Source organism: Coregonus clupeaformis, chromosome 34 (assembly GCF_020615455.1).
Source record: "Coregonus clupeaformis isolate EN_2021a chromosome 34, ASM2061545v1, whole genome shotgun sequence".
NCBI classification, from domain to species: domain Eukaryota; kingdom Metazoa; phylum Chordata; class Actinopteri; order Salmoniformes; family Salmonidae; genus Coregonus; species Coregonus clupeaformis.
The window spans coordinates 39127418-39154319 of NC_059225.1; the positions used below are offsets into that span (position 1 = coordinate 39127418).

General features: G+C 43.1%; 1 pseudogene; it reads left to right on the forward strand.

The window, feature by feature from the left end:
* Positions 1-5642: 5642 nt before the first annotated feature.
* The window catches only part of LOC121538949, a 77449-nt pseudogene continuing 56189 nt past the window's right edge, over positions 5643-26902 (forward strand).

Sequence of the window (26902 nt, forward strand, 5' to 3'; positions counted from 1 at the left end):
TTGAACATAAATGTTTCCTTCATATTGCAACAAAACAAACAACCTATGGGGATCAACTGTAGATGCATTATATAAGCTAATTAAACATACTGTAAAAAAAAAAGTTAGACTAAATTATATAGGCTAAAATAGATTAGTACACAAATGCAGAGTTGTGGACTCGTCACATGACTTGGACTCGAGTCACAAATGTCATGACTTGAGACTCGATTTGATAGAAAATAAAATTACCTGACTTGGGGCCTCAAGACTCGGGACTCGACTTTGACGTGAGAGTGATGACTTGAAATTATCTGGCCAGGTTTTGTAATAATTTGTCACTCATTTTGTGGCACAGAGTCTATGTGGATTACTCTACACGCAGCCAGAGAAAGTAGCCGCAGCATCGCCCTTGCAAAAAAAAAAACTGAAACAGATTGGCTAGTGAAACGCACACTCGGCCCTCTGATTGGACCAGCAAACTGTCAATCAACACAGGTCGGGTGAGCTAGCAAACAGATTGCTGATTTGCAGTACAGCTATAGGATCAGGTGCAGCGCAAACCTTAAATTGTACGTAGAGAGGATTAATAAATATGCAGCTCCAAAAATAGTTTGAAGATCAAGAATATTAACTGTTACTTTGCAAGCTCACCAGCAATGGGGCAAAAATTACTAGCATAGGCCTACTTTTGGTATGTAAAAATTGCTTGAAATTGATAATTTACTTATGAAGCTTGCATTTGGAATTTGTTGTTAAATTGAATTATCACTGTGGCGAAGAGGCACCATAGGCACAGCTTTTTTCTCTTGTTAAAATGTTTGCTGTTGCTTTCACACGTTTAAATGCATACAGTGAGGGAAAAAAGTATTTAGTCAGCCACCAATTGTGCATGTTCTCCCACTTAAAAAGATGAGAGAGGACTGTAATTTTCATCATAGGTACACGTCAACTATGACAGACAAAATGAGAAAAAGAAATCCAGAAAAACACAATTTGTCTGTCATAGTTGACGTGTACCTATGATGAAAATTACAGGCCTCTCTCATCTTTTTAAGTGGGAGAACTTGCACAATTGGTGGCTGACTAAATACTTTTTTTCGCCCACTGTATGTGGTAAATCTATATTCCATGTAATACTACAATAATAGGCTCTATGCACGCATCACTTCCGCATTGGCGTAAGGATGGTTGGGCATTTCCGGTTACCGGGAAAAAACATTAGACAGTGACAGTAGACCGTTATGATGGCAGAGATGAAGTTTACAAGGTGTTTGCTGGAGTTGCCTAAAGTATCTGTTAATGATATACGGAGGGTCGTCCGGACATCCAGTACGACACCACGTAGCAAACTGGATAAAGGCTTCAAATTTTACGTTTCTTATTTTCTTTGCAACTTTCAAGGTAATATGCTAACGCTAGCTAGCCTGAGCTAGAAGCCTTGCTTTGGTGTTTTAAGTCATGACTCTGTCCTGCTTCAGGTTAATCATGCTTTAAATAAAGTTGAATCATGTGTATATACCTCTCACTTCATGTGTTTGTACTTTTATGAAAGTATCAGGTAAAAACAGGGCTACAAATGAGATCTCTGTGAGAGCCCACTGCTACCGCTCAATGAAGAAACTAAAGCCACCACACCAGCTGAGAGTAGGACTAGATTAAGTGACACGTTCAAAGTTCTGTTGAACTTGTTCAAGGTTCCGTTCAACACATGTTTTACTCATTTAATGTTACCACAGCTTTGATTGCCATTGCTAAGAGAACACTTTAGAACTTTAGTGGTTTTCACAATAGCTGAACAGTGGTAGCCTAATACAGACCAGGGTAGCTGAGTGGGAATTGCCATGCTTTGTTGTTGGGTCTGTTGTAAACAAATTGGAGTTTGGTTTGAAATGTAAACAATAATGATATTACTACTTTTTCCTGACTTGATGACTGCTGATGTTCTACTCAAAACTGTCCTGTCATCTTTACTTCTTTCTTTATAAACATATGGCCCAACTTCCTTGCTTTTGTACTTGATGTTTCTACTTTTCAAGAGGAATTAGGAGCAAAACCTTCACTCTACTGTTGTTATTGGTACTAGGCTACAATGTTGCACCACTCACCTACTGCTCTGCCAATACTGTTTGAAGGTAGGTAAATGGCACACGACAATAGGTAAGTGGTGGGAGACAGTATAGCCAAGTGGTGCAAGACAGTAGGAAAGTGATGCAGAAAGCACAAAAGTGACACGAGACAGTAGATAAGTTGCTTACACCAGTAAAAAGTAGAAAGAACAAGTTTTGCTCCTCCTCCTGCTGCTTTAGACCCTCGTCTTTCAAAACCCATTAAATTATGCTTCTGTGTATTTCAGATGACATTGCGTGATTCACAGCCAGTTGTGCTTGTTAAAAGCTACTGTTCCTGTGTGGCTGGGTGTGGGATATGCAACCATTTGGTTGCATTACTATATCAGACTGCCCATTACTCTGAATGTGGCATGTCTGTCGTCCCTCCTGTACTTTCGTGCACTGAAACAGAGCAGAAGTGGCATAAACCACGAACAATGGTTTGTATCATTTCAATACCAGACAGTTGTGTCACATGCATACTAGCATCTCTCCTAATACCATCTCATAAATAAAAAGGGAGTGATTTGTTTTTCTTTAACACATACATGTCAAAATACCTCTCTATGAAAAGTAACTGAACAGACACATTAACTATTGTACAATCATTTTAACATTTATTTTGTTAACTGTCTTATTTACAACATTGTAATATTAAAGGGGCGCTATGCAGTTTTGGTCATTTCTTCGCTTTTTTCTCTATAGAGCTCCCCCTATATATAGATATTTGGCAGCTCCTATGTTTACTTGTGTCTGACTCCTTGCTCGGTCAGCCTGCCGTTTCCTCTTTCTCTGTTCCTCCGACAATGCTTTCCTAGCTTTCTGCTTCTTTTTGGCCGGCTCAGCCATGACGATAGTGTGAAAAACTCCACTGCTACCTTGTTAGCCGGTTCCTGAATGGGCGTATGTGTGCAGTGCTGTGAAGCAATTTGTTACATCGAGAGACCTGATATCACGCGATACTTCCTGATGCTGTGGACGGCGGCTCGCCGGCCGAAAGTTGCAAGGGTGGTTTTTCCGCTCACAGGCGCTAGGGGGAAGGGACACGACCACCATTCAACTCGAAAAAAGTCATATAACCATTCCAATGACTCCGAAGCTGTTCAGTTAAGGTAAATTAAGCTAAAAAAGCTGCATAGTTCCCCTTTAATTGCCACATATGCAAATTGTAACATATCAAATTATAACATACAAATACTGAGACTTTCTTGTATGCACTCGTACCTTTTTTTTTTCTCTATCCTCATTTCTTTATTATTTATGCTTTGGTTTCGCACTGTGTGCTTTAATTCTGTTTTTCTGTACCGAATATTGTATGTATACAGATTAATAGTATGTAACTATCTTCTCCTTTCCCCCTTCTGATAACCAGGTGGCGAATCGCATCTCTGCATGTCTGGCAGACATATCAGTATGGATGACGGATCACCACCTCAAGCTGAACCCTGGCAAGACGGAGCTGCTCTTCCTCCCGGGGAAGGACTGCCCGTTCCATGATCTCGCCATCACGGTTGACAACTCCGTTGTGTCCTCCTCCCAGAGTGCGAAGAGCCTTGGCGTGACCCTGGACAACACCCTGTCGTTCTCCGCTAACATCAAGGCGGTGACCCGATCCTGCAGGTTCATGCTCTACAACATTCGGAGAGTACGACCCTGCCTTACACAGGAAGCGGCACAGGTCCTAATCCAGGCACTTGTCATCTCCCGTCTGGATTACTGCAACTCGCTGTTGGCTGGGCTCCCTGCCTGTGCCATTAAACCCCTACAACTCATCCAGAATGCCGCAGCCCGTCTGGTGTTCAACCTTCCCAAGTTCTCTCACGTCACCCCCCTCCTCCGCACACTCCACTGGCTTCCAGTTGAAGCTCGCATCCGTTACAAGACCATGGTGCTTGCCTATGGAGCAGTGAGGGGAACGGCACCTCCGTACCTTCAGGCTCTGATCAGTCCCTACACCCAAACGAGGGCATTGCGTTCATCCACCTCTGGCCTGCTGGCTCCCTTCCTCTGCGGAAGCATAGTTCCCGCTCAGCCCAGTCAAAACTGTTCGCTGCTCTGGCACCCCAATGGTGGAACAAGCTCCCTCACGACGCCAGGACAGCGGAGTCACTCACCACCTTCCGGAGACATTTGAAACCCCACCTCTTTAAGGAATACCTGGGATAGGATAAAGTAATCCTTCTACCCCCCCCCCCCAAAAAAATAAAAAATAAAAATAAAAATAAAAATAAAATAAAAATTGGAAAGTGGTTATCCCACTGGCAATAGGGTGAATGCACCAATTTGTAAGTCGCTCTGGATAAGAGCGTCTGCTAAATGACGTAAATGTGCCCTTGAGCAAGGCACTTAACCCTAATTGCTCCTGTAAGTCGCTCTGGATAAGAGCGTCTGCTAAATGACTAAAATGTAAATGTAAATGTAACTTTACTGTTAGCGTTCTAAAAAAGTGAGCACTGACTTGACTAATTTACTGTCTGTACGATAATATGTAGCTCAATAAAAACATTCTTGAAAAAAAAAGACATGAATTTCATAACATATTTCATCACAGCCTATTTGTTCCATAGCCATCCATGAGTGTTCATTTTAGGATTGTGCTGCCAACATTAGCCATTGGTTGCCCAGGCTTTAACAAAGGGCCCATTTTGATAATTGACCAAAAGACAGGCAACTGTGCAAAGTTGATTGATGCTGCCCGTCAATGAAAGAGGGATTACTGTACTGAATAATGTATGTTTCTTAACCCTGCGAATGAGCCGCTCAACGTGGACTCTCAGTCTGGCAATAGATAGATTGTGTCTTCCTGACCTCTGGCTCAGACAGTTGTGCTCTCTTACACAGAAAGGTAGGTATGTGGACCTTGCAGGGCACACAGTCTTCTACAAGGAAAGCCTTGTCAACCATTATGGCCATAGATGGTTCTAAGATAGCCACAATGCCAGACTGCTTCAGAATCTCTTTATCGCTGATGGCACCTTCATAGAGAGACGACACAAAGGTTACTGTGCCGTGAGGGGCCATCCCAATTAATCCTTTAAATGTACAGTGTGATTTATAGTTCGAGAACACCTCACTCTGGAGGAGAAGAGAACTAGGTGTTTGGCAGCGTATTTCGGTACAGTTCAAAATAATTTGTGTGCCAGAGTAACCCTGAAAAACCTCTGGCATGTGAGATTTGACAGTCTCCTCATCCAGCCAAATACCCACAGCCCCTAGTACAGTATACAGGAAGTTAGCCCATGTATTTATGATGCGGCTTACAGTTGACTGGTGGATTTTGGATCTGTGGGCCAGATCCTTCTGCATCAGACCCAATGACAAGTAATTCACGAAGAGAAAAAATGTGTCAATGGGTTGAAGAACCTGAAAAGAGTAAGAATTCCATTATTACCTCATTACACAAATAGATTGTTACTGGCTTAACTTTCAAGATAATAAGATGATGCAATATATCTTGCTTTGTAAGAACAACTGTAAAATATATTCACCGTTGCATTGCCAGTGTGAGGGGCCTCATCAGTCTTTGCTACACTTTGTGCTCTTGTCACCCGTATGATCTTGCAGGTGGCTGGCTCTATCTGCTTCCAAAAGGCCATCAGGTGGGCATGACTTGCAAACCTGTGGGACATACGTGTTACATTTCTATATGTTAAGTGTCCATACACAACATTAAATTGCAAGCATGTTAGCATCCTTATTGACAGTTATACAACATCTTAGAACATTTGGCACTAAGGTCAGAAACTGGACCACGCACACGTCAGTCCTTTTGCTGACTGCTCTTCTCAGTATTTTAAAATACAATTAATGCACTAGTAGATAGCCTAGATCTAGAGCAGAACTCCAAGCAGAACTTGCTGCTGATAGTTATCTCCTCAATTTGATTTCGGACCCTTGCTATCTCTACACTAAGTTCTTCATTGTGGTCAAGGGACATCTCCAGCGCAGCAGGTTCAGTACTGTTGCAGTAGTCATGGTCAGGAGGACAGTCCAATTCCACAGACGGATCATTCATGGTTTCTGTGTTGGGACGCTCGGTCCTTTCCCAAACTCCGGGCCGTGGGGCTGGAAGACTGAAATTGTTCCATTGAAACAGCACTGGAACAGCTCCCTTCTTCAGACGTCTGCGCCCAGCTGGAGTCGGAGGCTCTATCACATCTTCACTTAGAAAGTGTCAGCTGCAGACTCGTGTGTTTGTTGTAAGAAAGTTGACTTGTCGAATGTTAATCACCCACCGTTTATGTAGTTCACTGTCTTTGGGAAAAGTAAAAAAACTAACAGAAGAATTGCATCTGGCAGACACTGTACATTGCGGCACACAGCAGTGATGGCTGGAAGAGCTGTCATCCCGTTTTTGAAAGGACACTTTCGTATGTTTACACGTCATCGTGTTATAAGTCAAGACGAAGTATAACAAGTAAAAACATTAAGATAAACATTTAAACAATTAACCGTTTCGGATGTTTTTGACGACAAGCATTCAATGCTAGCATACGGTAGCACAGCATTCTACGATAACCGGAAGTTTACATCCATCCTGAGATTTAACCGGAAATACGTCATGCTCGCCTGTGCATGTCGCCTATTGCTAGCATTTCATCATTCCATCCCTTTACCGTTTATTGCTACACATTTACTTGATCTGTTTCATGCTTAATAGGCTTACGATACATTTTCATTTAGCCAACCATTTCTTACCCTGCTCTGAGTGGGCGCGATGTTTATTGTGCACATGAACTTTCGCAAGACTCATGAGGTAGAAGTTCTGTTTATTCAATGTATGGTTTCCTTTCTTCATATTTCCAGAGTTATGTCGTAGTTCCGTGTGTCTAGTTCCTATGTTGCTGTCATTTTTGTTGTGCGTAAGAGGAGCACGGGCACCTCAGCGCACAGAGAAATCAGTTACGTGGCCTGTGGCTCCACACACTTTGGAGTCAGAACTTTGAATAAGAGAAAATGATTGTTCCATGTATGCATGGTGTTGAAATGACTGGACTCGACTTGACTTGCTCTTAGAATGCAGGACTTGGAATTGACTTGAGTCTTGACCCGTTCTACTTGTGACTCGACTTGAAACTTGGACCTTATGACTTGAGACTTGCATGTGACTCAAATAATAGTGACTTGATCCCACCTCTGCACAAATGTGTTTCTGAAAGAAATGTCCTAAGAAAGAGAGGACATAAGACATAGGACATGATTCATCAAAACTATTGAGCATATGGACTCCCATACGTTCCCCGCTATTTTGGTTTTGACCAAAACAACCTAAAATCTCCTGCATCAACACCCAGGTTACTGGAAATTCTGAGGATGGGAAAAACAACAAATAACTATTTTTGTAGACTTACTGTAATACCCTCGTATCTCAACCACCATACCTGCTACACACACACACACACAAATACACACATACACAAATGCAAATCAAATCAAATCGTATTTGTCACATACACGTGTTTAGCAGATGTTATTGCGGGTGTAGCGAAATGCTTGTGCTTCTAGCTCTGACAGTGCAGTAATATCTAACAAGTAATATCTAACAATTTCACAACATATACCCAATACACACAAATCTTGCGGGTGGTGCAGTTGTCGTACTAGGCGGTGATACAGCCCGACAGGATGCTCTCAATTGTGCATCTGTAAAAGTTTGTGAGGGTTTTAGGTGCCAAGCCAAATTTCTTCAGCCTCCTGAGGTTGAAGAGGCTCTGTTGCGCCTTCTTCACCACACTGTCTGCGTGGGTGGACCATTTCAGTTTGTCAGTGATGTGTACGCCAAGGAACTTGAAGCTTTCCACCTTCTCCACTGCGGTCCAGTCGATGTGGATAGGGGGGTGCACTCTCTGCTGTTTCCTGAAGTCCACGATCATCTCCTTTGTTTTGTTGACGTTGAGTGAGAGGTTATTTTCCTGGCACCACACTCCCAGAGCCCTCACCTCCTCCCTGTAGGCGGTCTCGTCATTGTTGGTAATCAAGCCTACTACTGTTGTGTCATTTGCAAACTTGATGATTGAGTTGGAGGCGTGCTTGGCCACGCAGTCATAGGTGAACAGGGAGTACAGGAGGGGGCTGAGCACACACCCTTGTGGGGCCCCAGTGTTGAGGATCAGCGAAGTAGAGATGTTGTTTCCTACCGTCAGGAAGTCCAGGACCCAGTTGCACAGGGCGGGGTTCAGACCAAGGGCCTCGAGCTTAATGATGAGCTTGGAGGGTACTAAGGTGTTGAATGCTGAGCTATAGTCAATGAACAGCATTCTTACATAGGTATTCCTCTTGTCCAGGTGGGATAGGGCAGTGTGCAGTGTGATGACGATTGCATCGTCTGTGGATCTATTGGGGCGGTAAGCAAATTGAAGTGGGTCTAGGGTGACAGGTAAGGTAGAGGTGATATGATCCTTGACTAGTCTCTCAAAGCACTTCATGATGACAGAGGTGAGTGCTACGGGGCGATATTCATTTAGTTCAGTTACCTTTGCTTTCATACCGTATACACACTCACACACCCACGTGAAGAAATACTATGGTTAAATACTATGGTTAATTCCTATGTTGTTGATGTAAAGAATATGTGTTGGCCTGTGGTGTGTAATGAGGAGCAACCACACACTGCACTTGACACATTTATGAAATTGCTTATCCTAGTTACTAATAAGCATGCACCCATTTAAGAAAATGACTATAAAAACTGTTAAATCCCCGTGGATTGATGAGGAATTTAAAAATGTTATGGTTGAGAGGGATGAGGCAAAAGGAATGGCAAATAAGTCTGGCTGCACAACCGATTGGCAAACGTACTGCAAATTGAGAAATCATGTGACTAAACTGAGTAGAAAGAAGAAACTACACTATTAAACAAAGATAAATGACCTAAAGAATGATAGTAAAAAGCTTTGGAGCACCATAAATGGAATTTTAGGCAAAAAGGCAAACTCAGTTCCATCATTCATTGAATCAGATGGCTCATTCATCACAAAACCCACTGATATTGCCAACTACTTTAATGATTTTTTCATTGGCAAGATTAGCAAACGTAGGCATGACATGCCAGCAACAAACGCTGACACTACACATCCAAGTATAACTGATCAAATTATGAAAGACAAGCATTGTAATTTTGAATTCCGTAAAGTGAGTGTGGAAGAAGTGAAAAAATAATTGTTTCTATCAACAATGACAAGCCACCAGGGTCTGACAACTTGGATGGAAAATTACTGAGAATAATAGCGAACGATATTGCCACTCCTGTTTGCCATATCTTCAATCTAGGCCTACTAGAAAGTGTGTGCCCTCAGGCCTGGAGCAAAGCAAAAGTAATTTTGCTACCCAAGAATAGTAAAGCCCCCTTTACTGGCTCAAATACCCAACCAATCAGCCTTTAACCAACGCTTAACTAAACTTTTGGATAAAATTGTGTTTGACCAGACACAATGCTGTTTTACTGTAAACAAATTGACAACAGACTTTCAGCACGCTTATAGGGAAGGACATTCCACAAGCACAGCACTTACAAAAATGACTGATGATTGGCTGAGAGAAATTGATGATAAAAAGATTGTGGGAGCTGTTTTGTTAGACTTCAGTGCAGCTTTTGACATTATCGATCATAGTCTGCTGCTGGAAAAATGTATGTGTTATGGCTTTACACCCCCTGCTATATTGTGGATAAAGAGTTACCTGTCTAACAGAACACAGAGGGTGTTCTTTAATGGAAGCCTCTCCAACATAATCCAGGTAGATTCAGGAATTCCCAAGGGCAGCTGTCTAGGCCCCTTACCTTTTTCAATCTTTACTGATGTCATGCCACTGGCCTTGAGTAAAGCCAGTGTGGCTATGTATGTGGATGACTATACACGTCAGCTACTACAGCAAGTGAAATCACTGCAACACTTAACAAAGAGCTGTAGTTAGTTTCAGAATGGGTGGCAAGGAATAAGTTAGTCCTAAATATTTCTAAAACTAAAAGCATTGTATTTCGGACAAATCATTCACTAAACCATAAACCTCAACTAAATCTTGTAATAAATAATGTGGAAATTGAGCAAGTTGAGGTGACTAAACTGCTTGGAGTAACCCTGAATTGTAACCTGTCATGGTCAAAACATGTTGATACAACAGTAACTAAGATGGGGAGGAGTCTGTCCATAATAAAGCACTGCTCTGCCTTTTTAACAACACTGTCAACAAGGCAGGTTCTACAGGCTCTAGTTTTGCCGCACCTGGACTACTGTTCAGTTGTGTGGTCAGGTGCCACTAAGAGGGACCTCGGAAAATTACAATTGGCTCAGAACAGGGCAGCATGGCTGGCCCTTAAATGTACACAGAGAGCTAACATTAATATGCATGTAAATCTCTCCTGGCTCAAAGTGGAGGAGAGATTGACTTCATCATTACTTGTTTTTGTAAGAAGTGTTGACATGCTGAGTGCACCGAGGTGTCTGTTTAAACTACTAGCACACAGCTCGGACACCCATGCATACTCTACAAGACATGCAACAAAAGGTCTCTTCACGATCCAGAAGTCAAGAACAGACAATGGGAGGTGCACAGTATTACATAGGGCCATGGCTACATGGAACTCTATTCCACATCAGGTAACTGATGCAAGCAGTAGAATGGGATTTAAAAAAACAGATCAAAATACATATTTTGGAACAGTGGGGACTGTGAAGAGACACACACAGGCACAGACACACATAGAAATTATAAGACACACACGTGCATATGGATGTGTATTGTAAATATGTGGTGGTGGAGTGGTGGCCTGAGGGAACACACTGAATGTGTTGGGTAAGGTGTTATGAAATGTAATGTCATGTAATATTTTAAACTGTATGTAACTGTCTTATGTTGCTGGACCCCAGGAAGAGTAGCTGGGAATCCAGTATTTACTGTAGTGTTGCGGACATGATTGTAGAATACTGTAGTAAAAAAAAAACTTTGTATATACTATGGTCGTTACTGTAGTGTTTTTTGCGGACTGTAGTATACTGTTTTTGCGCACATTACTGTAGTGTTTTTGTTTTATTATCTTTGACATAGCAGGGGAAGCCTACTGAACAAAATATTGAAAGAACACATTTTCCATAATCGGTAGGTAGGTAGGTAGGTAGGTAGGTAGGTAGGTAGGTAGGTAGGTAGGTAGGTAGGTAGGTAGGTAGGTAGGTAGGTAGGTTGAACAGATAGCTCAGCGCTTCTGCTCTTTTCTTTAACCTGTTGGGAACACAATATATGGTCTATACTTGGCATGTAGGTTTTTCACTTATGGGTGGCACAAATTGGGATATGGGGGAGGGGAATGGGCAGGGTATATGCAAATTAAATTATGTAGTATTTACTATAGTAATTACTGTAGTGTTTTTGCTGACTGTAGTGTTTTTGCAGACATTACTGTAGTATTTTCTATAGTGCTTTTGCAGACATTCCTGTAGTATTTACTGTAGTGTTTTTTAAGTCTGTAGTATACCATAGTCTTTACTATAGTATTCTACAGTATACTACACAATTCTATAGTAAGTACTACACATGATTGAGGTATACTACAGTGTATAGTATACTATTCTACAGTATACTACAGTTTACTATAGTAAGTACTGTTGTATTCTATAGTAAACTGTAGTATTTTTTCATGTGGGCACGCACATACACACTCACACTTGTGGTGTGTTCAAGAGACAACTGTGTACTCGTTTAAAAAATGAGGTCAAATCCTGACATCAGTGATCTTTAGGTCGGAAAATCTGAGCTCTAAGAAAATGCCTGAGTTTCCGACTTGGAATTCAAAGTTGGATGACCGTTCAAAACAATTTTTCCCAGTCTGAGCTCCTTTTTTTTGAGTTCCCAGTTGTATTGAAATCACTGAAGTCGGATGTCGGAGATGTCCAAGTTCCCAGTTGCAACACACACACACTTTATCCGTATCCAAATGTCAATAATAGCTATGGGTCATGGTGAAAAAACAAGTTATTCACCATGTTCTTGCCACCCTGCTGTGACCCTGAAGTAGCCTGGTGACTCTCTCTGTCATCACCAGCCCGTAGGGTGGTAGCCTGGGGGAGAGAGGACGGTGGTAAGCATGGACCAATCCTGTAGTGAGTCAGGCATTACTGGCATTGGCACTGACACAGTCAAGTCAAAGCAGTTGTGGTTTAAGTCTAGGCAATCCCCATAGTCTGTTATTAGCAGAGATCATATCACCAGAGAACAATTGTTGCTGTCTCAATAATGGACATATCATTGAACCCGTGTCATAGCTTTTCTAAGTTTCGTTTAGACGTTTTACTAAAGGGTTGTATTGTGAGTCTGTGAGGGATATTTTCACCTGTGCTATTTCTCCCTCAGACAGGCACCAAGGCTACCCAAGGCGGGAGAGACCATCCATGGTCACAATTTCTTCATCAGTTTCGGAGGCAAAGGGGCAAACCAATGTATCCGGCAGCTAGAATGGAAGCCAAGACTGCCATGGTCTGCAAGGTATGACACAGTGACAGTATATGGCAAGCACGCACGCACGCACACACACCTCTCTCTCTCTCTCTCTCTCTCTCTGTCTCTCTCTATGTACACTCTCTCTCTTTCTATCCATATATGTATACAGTGGGGAGAACAAGTATTTGATACACTGCCGATTTTGCAGGTTTTCCTACTTACAAAGCATGTAGAGGTCTGTCATTTATATCATAGGTACACTTCAACTGTGAGAGACGGAATCTAAAACAAAAATCCAGAAAATCACATTGTATGATTTTTAAGTAATTAATTTGCATTTTATTGCATGACATAAGTATTTGATACATCAGAAAAGTAGAACTTAATATTTAGTACAGAAACCTTTGTTTGCAATTACAGAGATCATACGTTTCCTGTAGGTCTTGACCAGGTTTGCACACACTGCAGCAGGGATTTTGGCCCACTCCTCCATACAGACCTTCTCCAGATCCTTTAGATTTCGGGGCTGTCGCTGGGCAATATGGACTTTCAGCTCCCTCCAAAGATTTACTATTGGGTTCAGGTCTGGAGACTGGCTAGGCCACTCCAGGACCTTGAGATGCTTCTTACGGAGCCACTCCTTAGTTTCCCTGGCTGTGTGTTTCGGGTCGTTGTCATGCTGGAAGACCCAGCCACGACCCATCTTCAATGCTCTTACTGAGGGAAGGAGGTTGTTGGCCAAGATCTCGCGATACATGGCCCCATCCATCCTCCCCTCAATACGGTGCAGTCGTCCTGTCCCCTTTGCAGAAAAGCATCCCCAAAGAATGATGTTTCCACCTCCATGCTTCACGGTTGGGATGTTGTTCTTGGGGTTGTACTCATCCTTCTTCTTCCTCCAAACACGGCGAGTGGAGTTTAGACCAAAAAGCTATATTTATGTCTCATCAGACCACATGACCTTCTCCCATTCCTCCTCTGGATCATCCAGATGGTCATTGGCAAACTTCAGACGGGCCTGGACATGCGCTGGCTTGAGCAGGGGGACATTGCGTGCGCTGCAGGATTTTCATCCATGACGACGTAATGTGTTACTAATGGTTTTCTTTGAGACTGTGGTCCCAGCTCTCTTCAGGTCATTGACCAGGTCCTGCCGTGTAGTTCTGGGCTGATCCCTCACCTTCCTCATGATCATTGATGCCCCATGAGGTGAGATCTTGCATGGAGCCCCAGACCAAGGGTGATTGACCGTCATCTTGAACTTCTTCCATTTTCTAATAATTGCGCCAACAGTTGTTGCCTTCTCACCAAGCTGCTTGCCTATTGTCCTGTAGCCCATCCCAGCCTTGTGCAGGTCTACAATTTTATCCCTGATGTCCTTACACAGCTCTCTGGTCTTGGCCATCGAGTTCAAACAGGTGCAGTTAATACAGGTAATGAGTGGAGAACAGGAGGGCTTCTTAAAGAAAAACTAACAGGTCTGTGAGAGCCGGAATTCTTACTGGTTGGTAGGTGATCAAATACTTATGTCATGCAATAAAATGCAAATTAATTACTTAAAAATCATACAATGTGATTTTCTTGATTTTTGTTTTAGATTCCCTCTCTCACAGTTGAAGTGTACCTATGATAAAAATTACAGACCTCTACATGCTTTGTAAGTAGGAAAACCTGCAAAAGTGTATCAAATACTTGTTCTCCCCACTGTATACTTACCTACCTACTAACCAGTCGATTACTCTTTTACCTTAGTCAAACCGACCTCCTCTCACCCCACCTTTCAACGCCTGGCCCTCATTCTCTCTTGATCTGTACCATTACACATGCATAACACACACCCACACACCATTCTCCTTCAAACACCCATTATTCCCATACATCTAACCCAAGGTCTCTAATCAGCTAGGCATAGCACAGCATGAAAAACTTTCACCAAAGTAGCTGAAGCCCCACCTCTGTCAAGAACAAAGGGCCAGATCGATACACAGTACAACACAGGAGAGGCTCTCCAGGCATGGGCAGAGCCCAAAAATAGATGCCTAGGCTTTTAAGAAACATCGAAGGAGGAAGGCCGCACTTCAAACAAAAAGGGGGCCAAGGCTGCCATTATAGTACTACAACCACTGCATACTACACATCATAGGCAGATAGGGCACAGATGCCTCTTTGACTTCTTACTTGAAAGCGTAGGATAAAAGTGGGGAGCCTGAGGGCGAGGTGGGGACCCCTTTTACGCCCCCCGAATGAGTTTATGATGTGGACATCCCAGAGCGGATGGAGGGATGGAGGGAAGTGGAGAGGAGAGGTGGACATGAGGAGGCGTCGGATGGGTGGGATCGTCATATCTTGAAGGCTTGGCGCGATGGCCGTGTGTGTGTGCATGTGTTTGTGTTGAGTGACGGCACTTTGCCAGTATGCCAGCGGGGTACAAGAAAATACAACCCAATTCTGTCGATATCTCTGTATCTCTATGTATGGCTTAGATCAGTGTTTTCAAAGTTTCATCATTACATTTTTTTCAGGTTGGCAAAGACTTCTTTGGAGAAAACTAAATTTTGAATTTCAAGGACAATGGTGTATCCACAGGTTAAAATACCAAAACTTACAATGTTCAAAACATCAATCTATTCTTAAAATACTCCAAATTAGCTGCACTTATTTCAAAACGAGTTTAAAACCCAACAGATGTATGTGATTTCATGGCATGCATCATCCCAGACCTAGATCTAAATAGTATGTTTAGATATGCTTGGTTTAAGATTGAGTTTTCGCAGTGTAATTGAACCGAAAGTGGCAAAAGATGAGAAACGAAGGGTTACTTTATATGTATTGAAATGCTTAATATTTATTCTCTTTTTCTCCCTCTCTAGACTTTGTGGGGCAGACGGCTGCCGCTGCCGCTGGTACTGCCTCCATCATCGCCCACGATGCAGGTAAATAAGGCCCCCCCAACAAATAACACATACACGATCACTCGCTCATCGAATGTGCACCTACTTGGTTACTCACTCAGACACACACATACTGTACATATGCTTTACTGAGGAGCATTATTCGTTGGATGTGTACTAACACACATACACACACACACACTAAGTGCATCTGAATGGGGAAAGTATCAGCAAGCACCGCTACTTCCATATAAACCCTACTCTGTACAGAGCTCTAACACACATACAGACTCAAGTGGTGCGCCCACCCACATATCAGCTGATGCATTATATCACCTGGTTCTATTTGCAGACACAGAGTCTGGCTCATTTGTCCTGGCTCATTTGAGTCCTGGCTCATTTTACAATCTGTGCAGAGAAGACACACACACAGAAACACACATACTGTACATATGTTGTCGTATGCAAGGGCGAGTGAGCCTACTATCCCATCATTATCTTTCCATCGGGCCACTTCCAGTTGTGTCACATCCGCAGGGGAGAACGCCATCGTGATCGTGGCCGGCGCCAAGCTGCTGGTGGGTGGCAAGGATCTGTGGCGGTCCCTGCCAGCCCTGAGCCGTGCCAAGGTGCTGGTGTGCCAGCTGGAAGTCAGCCCGCACACCTCCCTGCAGGCCCTGCTCCTGGCCCAGGAGAACAACGGTCAGTCTCGACGTCTGTCTTCGTGCTGTCTTCTTACTAAGTCTGTCTGTCTGTCTTGGAGAACAACGGTACATCTGGACGTCTGTCTGCCGTGTACTGTCTGTCTATCTGTCTGTCAACATACGGTCTGCCTGTCTACTATCTGTCTGTCTGTGTCTTAGAGCCATGCACCACAATCTCTTTTCCTACCTACAGTGAGTCATCAGGGAAGATATTTAGTTAGTCTTTTATCAAGAACTCAGACTGCTTTATTGGCACAATTCTCTGTTCATTCATACATTATAGAAATTGACCCTGAGGCCTGACCAATGTCTTATTTTCCCTGATTTTCTTGGTTGTTCTGAATCACATCCCTAGCCGTATATATGTGTGTTTGTACGCTGAGCGGTGGGTCTTAGCAAATGCAGCTGCCACTGAGTTCTCTGCGTTCTATGTTATGTCCCTCAAAAACCAAAAACAGGCTGAGTATTTCTCAGTCTTTATCTGTGCGTGTGTGTTTCGCAAGGTGCGTGTGTGTGGCGTTAGTGTTTCTCAAGGTGCGTGTGCGTGCATGCGTGTTTATCAAGGAACAGTAGCTCCAGGTAAACAAAGCACCATTTAAGACATTAGACCTCCAATGGGAATAACTAGGCCATGGCGCTCTATCATCATTAGCACCCCGATCTATTCTTGGAATGCGTCGGTGTCACACAGACATCTGGGGAGTTGGGACATCCAGGGACATCCGGCCCTGGTGGCAGAGGCCCGTTATTTGTAACCATCATCCACTTCCGCAGCATACCATAACGGGCACTCGCCCATCTCATTGCCCACAGATGGACAATCTGGGCAACTCATATGGCACCGCGCGCCATCTCAGACGCGCCACCCCTGATATCATACACCACGCCATGGATTATGCTAATCAGCCAATCAACTCCCTTTGCCAAGGCGCTAATAGGCATCACTGCATGGAGCGAAAGGTGCCACTGTGATGTGATAGCGATGATAGCAGCGCTAGTGGATTACATGAATGTCCCCCTCTCCCGGGAGGGGTGCGGTGTTAATGGTTTTGCCCGAGGGCTAATTACAAGATTGGATCGTCAGGTGACGGGGCTCACTGCTGCCGGGCTTATGACACCTCAGAAGATTTCCACAAGGATGAAAAAATAAACAGAGTTGAGGTCCTGTTTCACATAGAATCGCTGAAAGAATACTTAAAAGTTGGAATATTTTTGAAGATATTTCCAGGTGGATTTACTGTGTATGTAATATATAGCCCAATGGGATTGCTTCCATTGTGACACACTGTTTTCATCACTTTTTTCATACACTGAAATCTTTTTCTTTTTTTGTCTGTGCATCCTTTTCCCCAACAAATTAATGTTGTTTATTCTCCATCTCTCCATCTCTATCCTTTCACTCTACCTCATTAGAAAGGTGCGGGTAACATGTAAGTGGTAATGCATCCATCCAAAGCTCTCTCTTTCTCTCTCACTATCTCTCTCCCTCTTTTATTCTTTATTTTTCTCCCTATTTCACTCTCTCTCCCCCTCTGCCTCTATCTCTCTCCATCTCTCTTTCTTTTCCGCTCTCTGTTCAAGAGGCAGCTTTGATATGTTCTTACCAGACGCAATTAGTCTATTATTAAACCCTCTCCAAACGCCCCCCAGTGACCTGTGTGTGTGTTTCTGTGTGTTAGAGACTGTGCTTGCATCACCATCTCCTTTTACATCTATATCTCTCTTACTTTCTATCTCTCCCACTTGTTACAGTATTTCTCTCTCAACCCCCCCCCTCCCCTTTTCTCTACTTCTCTCATTCTCCTCTTCTGCCTCTTCGAAACGCCTGCCTTCTCTTTCTTTCTCTATCACTTTCTCCCTCCCTGTGTTTCTGTCTCTCATCATTACAGTTCTCAAGAGAAAAACTCTGCTCTGTGTGTGTGTGTGCGCGTGCGTGCATGCGCATGCAAGTACAGTTGAAGTCGGAAGTTTACATACACTTAGGTTGGAGTCATTAAAACTTGTTTTTCAACCACTCCACAAATTTCTTGTTAACAAACTATAGTTTTGGCAAGTCGGTTAGGACATCTACTTTGCGCATCCAACAATTGTTTACAGACAAATTATTTCACTTATAATTCGCTGTATCACAATTCCAGTGGATCAGAAGTTTACATACACTAAGTTGACTGTGCCTTTAAACAGCTTGGAAAATTCCAGAAAATTATGTCATGGCTTTAGAAGCTTCTGATAGGCTAATTGACATAATTTGAGTCAAATGGAGGTGTACCTGTGGATGTATTTCAAGGCCTACATTCAAACTCAGTGCCTCTTTGCTTGATATCATGGGAAAATCAAAAGAAATCAGCCAAGACTTCAGAAAAAAAATTGTAGACCTCCACAAGCCTGGTTCATCCTTGGGAACAATTTCCAAATGCCTGAAGGTACCACGTTCATCTGTACAAACAATAGTATGCAAGTATAAACACCATGGGACCACGGAGCCGTCATACCGCTCAGGAAGGAGACGCGTTCTGTCTCCTAGAGATGAACATACTTTGGTGTAAAAAGTGCAAAACAATCCCAGAACAACAGCAAAGGACCTTGTGAAGATGCTGGAGGAAACAGGTACAAAAGTATCTATATCCACAGTAAAACGAGTCCTATATCGACATAACCTGAAAGGCCGCTCAGCAAGGAAGAAGCCACTGCTCCAAAAACCGCCATAAAAAAGCCAGACTATGGTTTGCAACTGCACATGGGAAAAAAGATCGTACTTTTTGGAGAAATGTCATCTGGTCTGATGAAACAAAAATATAACTGTTTGGCCATAATGACCATCGTTATGTTTGGAGGAAAAAGGGGGTCGCTTGCAAGCCGAAGAACACCATCCCAACCGTGAAGCACGGGGGTGGCAGCATCATGCTGTGGGGGTGCTTTGCTGCAGGAGGGACTGGTGCACTTCACAAAATAGATGGCATCATGAGGAAGGAAAATGATGTGGATATATTGAAGCAACATCTCAGGAAGTTAAAGCTTGGTCACAAATGGGTCTTCCAAATAGACAACGACCCCAAGCATACTTCCAAAGTTGTGGCAAAATAGCTTAAGGACAACAAAGTCAAGGTATTGGAGTGGCCATCACAAAGCCCTGACCTCAATCCTATAGAACATTTGTGGGCAGAACTGAAGCGTATGCGAGCAAGGAGGCCTACAAACCTGACTCAGTTACACCAGCTCTGTCAGGAGGAATGGGCCAAAATTCACCCAACTTATTGTGGGAAGCTTGTAGAAGGCTACCCGAAACGTTTGACCCAAGTTAAACAATTTAAAGGCAATGTTCCCAAATACTAATTGAGTGTATGTAAACTTCTGACCCATTAAAAATGTGATGAAAGAAATAAAATCTGAAATAAATCATTCTCTCTACTATTATTCTGACATTTCACATTCTTAAAATAAAGTGGTGATCCTAACTGACCTAAGACAGGGAATTATTACTAGGATTAAATGTCAGGAATTGTGAAAAACTGAGTTTAAATGTATTTGGCTAAGGTGTATGTAAACTTCCGACTTCAACTGTACATTGGAGGATGGCAATTATAAATACACGCAGCTCAGCCAACCCGACGGACCAAAATACCTATGTTGTGTCGCAAATGGGATCCTATTCCCAATATCGTGCACTACTTTTGCCCACGGCCCACACTGTAAAAAATGACTCTTTGGATCAACCTAAAAAATGTACTTCAACTGGTTACAAGTAAATTAGTTAGGTTTTTTCAATTATTAACAAACCTTTATTTCAAGTTGCAAGCTATTTCTTTCAACACTCAACCTACTTTTCCCTTTTGGTTCAACCTAATAAAGAACAAATACAAATTAATATTTAATGTAAATACAACCCTTTTTTTAAATCTTCTTCCAAGTTCACTTTTTACTTTGGAATTACCTATCCACTTTTCTTCAATTGGGTTACAAGCAATTTAATCAATTCCCTGTAAATTAAGAAATTAAGTTTGTTCAATAACTTGAAATACTGTTTCCAAATGTATTATTTACATAAGTAACTGCAATATCATAACCAAGCTATGGCTACCTTAACATAGAAACCTTATCAGACTCTTTACTATCACATGCACTTATGCAAGTACTGTATCATTACAGACACTGGCAGTGTACAAGTTTCAGCTTGAATAACAAATACAAGAGACCACATTAACTGGAATGTCACTCTCACCGGTGGGCAAAAAGAACAAAATGAAATCCACGCCCCCAATAAGCCACTCTTCTGATAGGCTGACACCGCACCACTGCCTCCACTGCTATTCAATGCTCATGCGCATGAGGTGTTGAAAGCAATTCAGAAGCTTTCATTCAATATAACAATTCACATTGATCTGACAAATTCGTTATTTGATTTCAGACTAATGGAATAGAATAGGTTGAACGAATAATTCCAATCAGTAAAAACACTTCAGATGAACAACTGCGTCATCCCACTTTTTACAGTGCATAGGGAATAGGATGCCATTTGGAACGCAGTTCCAGACTCACAACACCTCCAGTCATGACTCAGAACATGACAATCTCCTCTAGATGTTACCACAACATCTGCCACAACAGATGTGCCTCCAACCCACTCTCTCTCTACTCTACTACACAGCTACTACAGCTGTTCTCCATAACACCTGGAGTGAAAAACACCTTGGAAAAATCAGGGTAGGGAGCTGACTGATGACTATTAGCTAATAGCAAAGTATTTAACACTATGTCTGGCACTTACATATGACTTTGGATCGAGTCATTGTCTCTTTATGGTTATGACTGACTGAGACATTAGGGACTTGTTGATTACTATGGGACTGCCCTACAGGGTTGGGGTCCCCCATTACCATTTAGTCAATTCTCAGGAAGTATAATGAAATTACAATGCCAATTTTCCTCATAGCTTTTTAATGCACACAATTAGAATTTCTGTTTACTTCCTGATTTGATTTGCCTAGGTCCATTATTACCATTATTTGTTACTGTAGTGACCTTGAAATTAGTGAATTAGAAAATAGTTTACCCCAACCCTGCTGTACTGTCAACTGCAGTGGGCACATATGTTATTGTATGTGCAGTTTTGTGCACTGTAGCTAATTCACCAGCATTGCTCTCGACTGGGGTTGAACCATCCTCCTCTGGTGATGTGGTCAATGTGAACAGATCTTTAGTTTACACTGTATTCGATACAAAAGCATAGATGAGAGAGAGAGAGACAAAAAGTGAGAGACAGATGAGAGTGGGAGGAATTAGAGAAAGAGGGACCAGAGTACAGTATTTGAGAGAGAGATTCAGAGAGAATGGAAGGGGAAATTCTAGAAAGAGGAGATAGACTGGTAGAGAGAAGGAAGAGTGAGCTGAGGGAGGAGGTTAAGATGAGACCCACTGTGAAAGAGAAGAGGGGGCAGATATTGAGAGAGGGGAGAGAGAGGAAAGAGAGAGTTGCTTCTTTGAACCAGAAACCCCTTGTCTCTTGAAAAGTGGAAGGAAGGTGTGATCTGTATCATCCACACACGTCGCCTGCATGTGTGTACTTGTGTGTGTCTGTGTGTGTCTGTGTGTGTGACACGCTGTTTCCACTTATACTTGAAAGAGGCCACAGCATCCACCTCAGAGCGCCAGGTGGCCAAAGCCCTGCGCAAACCCACGCAGCTGCTCACTTACGCACGCCCACACACAATCACATACTCACACACAGATACAAAATAGGGTTTTATTTCACAGACATGTAAGAATACACAAGGGCTTTAGCGTACATACAGTACCAGTCAAAAGTCTGGACATGCCTACTCATTCAAGGGTTTTTCTTTATTTTGACTATTTTCTACATCGTAGAATAATTGTGAAGACATCAAAACTATGAAATAACACATATGGAATCATGCAGTAACCAAACAAGTGTTAACCTCTTAAGGATCAGACCCATCTTTTCAATTTCTGCCTAAAATGACAGATGTGAAATTAATGTAGGAGAACATAACACAATAGATCTGGTAAAAGATAAAACAAACAAAAAAACATGTTTTCTATTTAAATTTTTGTTGCATCATCTTGGACAGCCAAAGAAAAGCCACACATTCAGATAGGAAGCTGGAGGTAATATCGATGTTGTCTATAAGAGGGCAACAGTGTATGTGCAATGTTTCAGACTGATACCTTCAAGAATGAGGGAGCATGAAGTCACCCAGGTGTCCCTCACAAGTTTGCCCAAATGTACCCAAGTGGCCTCCAAGAGGCCAAATTGGTAAATTGATACATTTTGAAGTACATAACTATAGAGAACATACAAAAATGCTATGGTAATAAAAAATACAAGTTAACACACTCCCAGGAATGTCATACATGATGGATTATTAGCTTCCCTACATAAAAGGTACTAACAGGATATGCGACGAGAATGCTGATCCAATGCCTCCAAACACAGAAGTGAACTATTTAAGATAAGGGCGAAGTTAGCAGCCAACACTGATCTAATGTCATAAGTGAACACACCACAAACCACACACAAAGTAAAAAAATATATTATATTTTTACAATTACAGTATTTAGAACACCCTCAGTCCTCTACACAATATTGTGCTGCTGATGCCAATTCCCATAGCAGTCTCTTTCTGCTGTAAAGTAGAGGGTAACAGAAAAAGTACTGCATGAAGTACTGTGATGGGAGAATTCCTACTAAATGTTATGTAGCTCCCTCATTTATACACTTTATGGAACAGCGGGGACTGTGAAGCAACACAAACATAGGCACAGACATGCATACAAACACACACGATAACATACACACTATACACACACGTACACATGGATATTGTACTGTAGATATGTGGTAGTGGTGGAGTAGGGGCCTGAGGGCACACAGTGTGTTGTGAAATCTGTGAATGTATTGTAAAGTTTTTTAAATTGTATAAACTGCCTTAATTTTGCTGGACCCCGGGAAGAGTAGATGCTGCCTTGGAAAAGTGGCGCGTGCATATGTATTCACCCTCTTTGCTATGAAGCCCCTAAATAAGATCTGGTGCAACCAATTACCTTCAGAAGTCACATAATTAGTTAAATAAAGTCCACCTGTGTGCAATCTAAGTGTCACATGATCTGTCACATGATATCAGTATATATAAACCTGTTCTGAAAGGCCCCAGAGTCTGCAACACCACTAAGCAAGAGGCACCACCAAGCAAGCGGCACCATGAAGACCAAGGAGCTCTCCAAACAGGTCAGGGACAAAGTTGTGGAGAAGTACAGATCAGGGTTGGGTTATAAAAAAATATCTGAAACTTTGAACATCCCACGGAGCACGATTAAATCCATTATAAAAAAATTGAAAGAATATGGCATCACAACAAACCTCACGGACCAGGCAAGGACGGTATTAATCAGAGAGGCAACAAAGACACCAAAGATAACCCTGAAGGAGCTGAAAAGCTCCACAGCAGAGATTGGAGTATCTCAAATCAAATTTTATTGGCCACATGCGCCGAATACAACTGGTGCAGACATTACAGTGAAATGCTTACTTACAGCCCTTAACCAACAGTGCATTTATTTTTAATAAAAAAGTAGAATAAAACAAAAAAGTGTTGAGAAAAAAAGAGCAGAAGTAAAATAAAATAACAGTAGGGAGGCTATATATACAGGGGGGTACCGGTGCAGAATCAATGTGTGGGGGCACCGGCTAGTTGAGGTAGTTGAAGTAATATGTACATGTGGGTAGAGTTAGTGACTACGCATAAATAAATAATTAACAGAGTAGAAACAGCGTAAAAAGATGGGGTGGGGGTGGGGGGGCAGTGCAAATAGTCCGGGTAGCCATGATTAGCTGTTCAGGAGTCTTATGGCTTGGGGGTAGAAGTTGTTGAGAAGTCTTTTGGACCTAGACTTGGCACTCCGGTACCGCTTGCCGTGCGGTAGCAGAGAGAACAGTCTATGACTAGGGTGGCTGGAGTCTTTGACAATTTTGAGGGCCTTCCTCTGACACCGCCTGGTATAGAGGTCCTGGATGGCAGGAAGCTTGGCCCCAGTGATGTACTGGGCCGTACGCACTATCCTCCGTAGTGCCTTGCGGTCGGAGGCCAAGCAGTTGCCATACCAGGCGGTGATGCAACCAGTCAGGATGCTCTCGATGGTGCAGCTGTATAATTTTTTGAGGATCTGAGGACCCATGCCAAATCTTTTCAGTCTCCTGAGGGGGAATAGGCTTTGTCGTGCCCTCTTCACGACTGTCTTGGTGTGTTTGGACCATGATAGTTCGTTGGTGATGTGGACACCAAGGAACTTGAAGCTCTCAACCTGTTCCACTACAGCCCCGTCGATGAGAATGGGGGCGTGATCAGTCCTCTTTTTTTTCCTGTAGTCCACAATCATCTCCTTTGTCTTGGTCACGTTGAGGGAGAGGTTGTTATCCTGGCACCTCATGGCCAGGTCTCTGACCTCCTCCCTATAGGCTTTCTCATCGTTGTCGGTGATCAGGCCTACCACTGTTGTGTCGTCGGCAAACTTAATGATGGTGTTGGAGTAATGCCTGGCCATGCAGTCATGGGTGAACAGGGAGTACAGGAGGGGACTGAGCACGCACCCCTGAGGGGCCCCCGTGTTGAGGATCAGTGTGGCAGATGTGTTGTTACCTACCCTTACCACCTGGGGGCGGCCCGTCAGGAAGTCCAGGATCCAGTTGCAGAGGGAGGTGTTTAGTCCCAGGATCCTTAGCTTAGTGATGAGCTTTGAGGGCACTATGGTGTTGAATGCTGAGCTGTAGTCAATTAATAGCATTCTCACGTCGGTGTTCCTCTTGTCCAGGTGGGAAAGGGCAGTGTGGAGTGCAATAGAGATTGCATCATCTGTGGATCTGTTGGGGCGGTATGCAAATTGGAGTGGGTCTAGGGTTTCTGGGATAATGGTGTTGATGTGAGCCATGACCAGCCTTTCAAAGCACTTCATGGCTACAGACGTCAGTGCTACGGGTCGGTAGTCATTTATGCAGGTTATCTTAGAGTCCCTGGGCACGGGGACTATGGTGGTCTGCTTGAAACATGTTGGTATTACAGACTCAGTCAGGGACATGTTGAAAATGTCAGTGAAGATACTTGCCAGTTGGTCAGCACATGCTCGGAGTACACGTCCTGGTAAACTGTCTGGCCCTGCGGCCTTGTGAATGTTGACCTGCTTAAAAGTCTTACTCACATCGGCTACGGAGAGCGAGATCACATAGTCATCCGGAACAGCTGGTGCTCTCATGCATGCTTCAGTGTTGCTTGCCTCGAAGCGAGCATAGAAGTGGTTTAGCTCGTCTGGAAGTCTTCTGTCACTGGGCAGCTCGCGGCTGTGCTTCTCTTTGTAGTCTGTAATAGTTTTGTCCATAGGACCACTTTAAGCCGTACACTCCACAGAGCTGGGCTTTACGGAAGAGTGGCCAGAAAAAAAGCCATTAATTAAATAAAATATTAAGTAAAAATGTTTGGTGTTCGCCAAAAGGCATGTGGGAGCCTCCCCAAACATATGGAAGAAGGTACTCAGGTCAGATGAGACTGAAATTGAGCTTTTTGGCCATCAAGGAAAATGTCTGGCGCAAACCCAACACCTCTCATCACCCCGAGAACATCATGCTGTGGGGATGTTTTACATCAGCAGGGACTGGAAAATTGGTCAGAATTGAAGGAATGATGGATGGCGCTAAATACAGGGACATTCTTGAGGGAAACCTGTTTTAGTCTTCCAGAGATTTGAGACTGGGACGGAGGTTCACCTTCCAGCAGGACAATGACCCTAAGCATACTGCTAAAGCAACACTTGAGTGGTTTAAAGGGAAACATTTAAATGTCTTGGAATGGCCAAGTCAAAGCCCAGACGTCAAGCCAATTGAGAATCTGTGGTATGACTTAAAGATTGCTGTACACCAGCGGAACCCATCCAACTTGAAGGAGCTGGAGCAGTTTGTTTGTTTGTTTTTGTTTCACAAAAAAAAATATTTTGCTTATTCAAAGTGGTAGGCATGTTGTGTAAATCAAATGATACAAACCCCCCCAAAAATCCATTGTAATTCCAGGTTGTAAGGCAACAAAATAGGAAAAATGGGAACACTAAAATAACACATCCTAGATCTGAATGAATGAAATAATCTTATTAAATACTTTTTTCTTTACATAGTTGAATGTGCTGACAACAAAATCACACAAAAATTATCAAAGGAAATCAAATGTATCAACCCATGGAGGTCTGGATTTGGAGTCACCCTCAAAATTAAAGTGGAAAACCACACTACAGGCTGATCCAACTTTGATGTAATGTCCTTAAAACAAGTCAAAATGAGGCTCAGTGTGTGTGGCCTCCACGTGCCTGTATGACCTCCCTACAACACCTGGGCATGCTCCTGATGAGGTGGCGGATGGTCTCCTGAGGGATCTCCTCCCAGACCTGGACTAAAGCATCCACCAACTCCTGGACAGTCTGTGGTGCAACGTGGCGTTGGTGGATGGAGCGAGACATGATGTCCCAGATGTGCTCAATTGGATTCAGGTCTGGGGAACGGGCGGGCCAGTCCATAGCATCAATGCCTTCCTCTTGCAGGAACTGCTGACACACTCCAGCCACATGAGGTCTAGCATTGTCTTGCATTAGGAGGAACCCAGGGCCAACCGCACCAGCATATCACAAGGGGTCTGACGATCTCATCTCGGTACCTAATGGCAGTCAGGCTATCTCTGGCGAGCACATGGAGGGCTGTGCGGCCCCCCAAAGAAATGCCACCCCACACCATGACTGACCC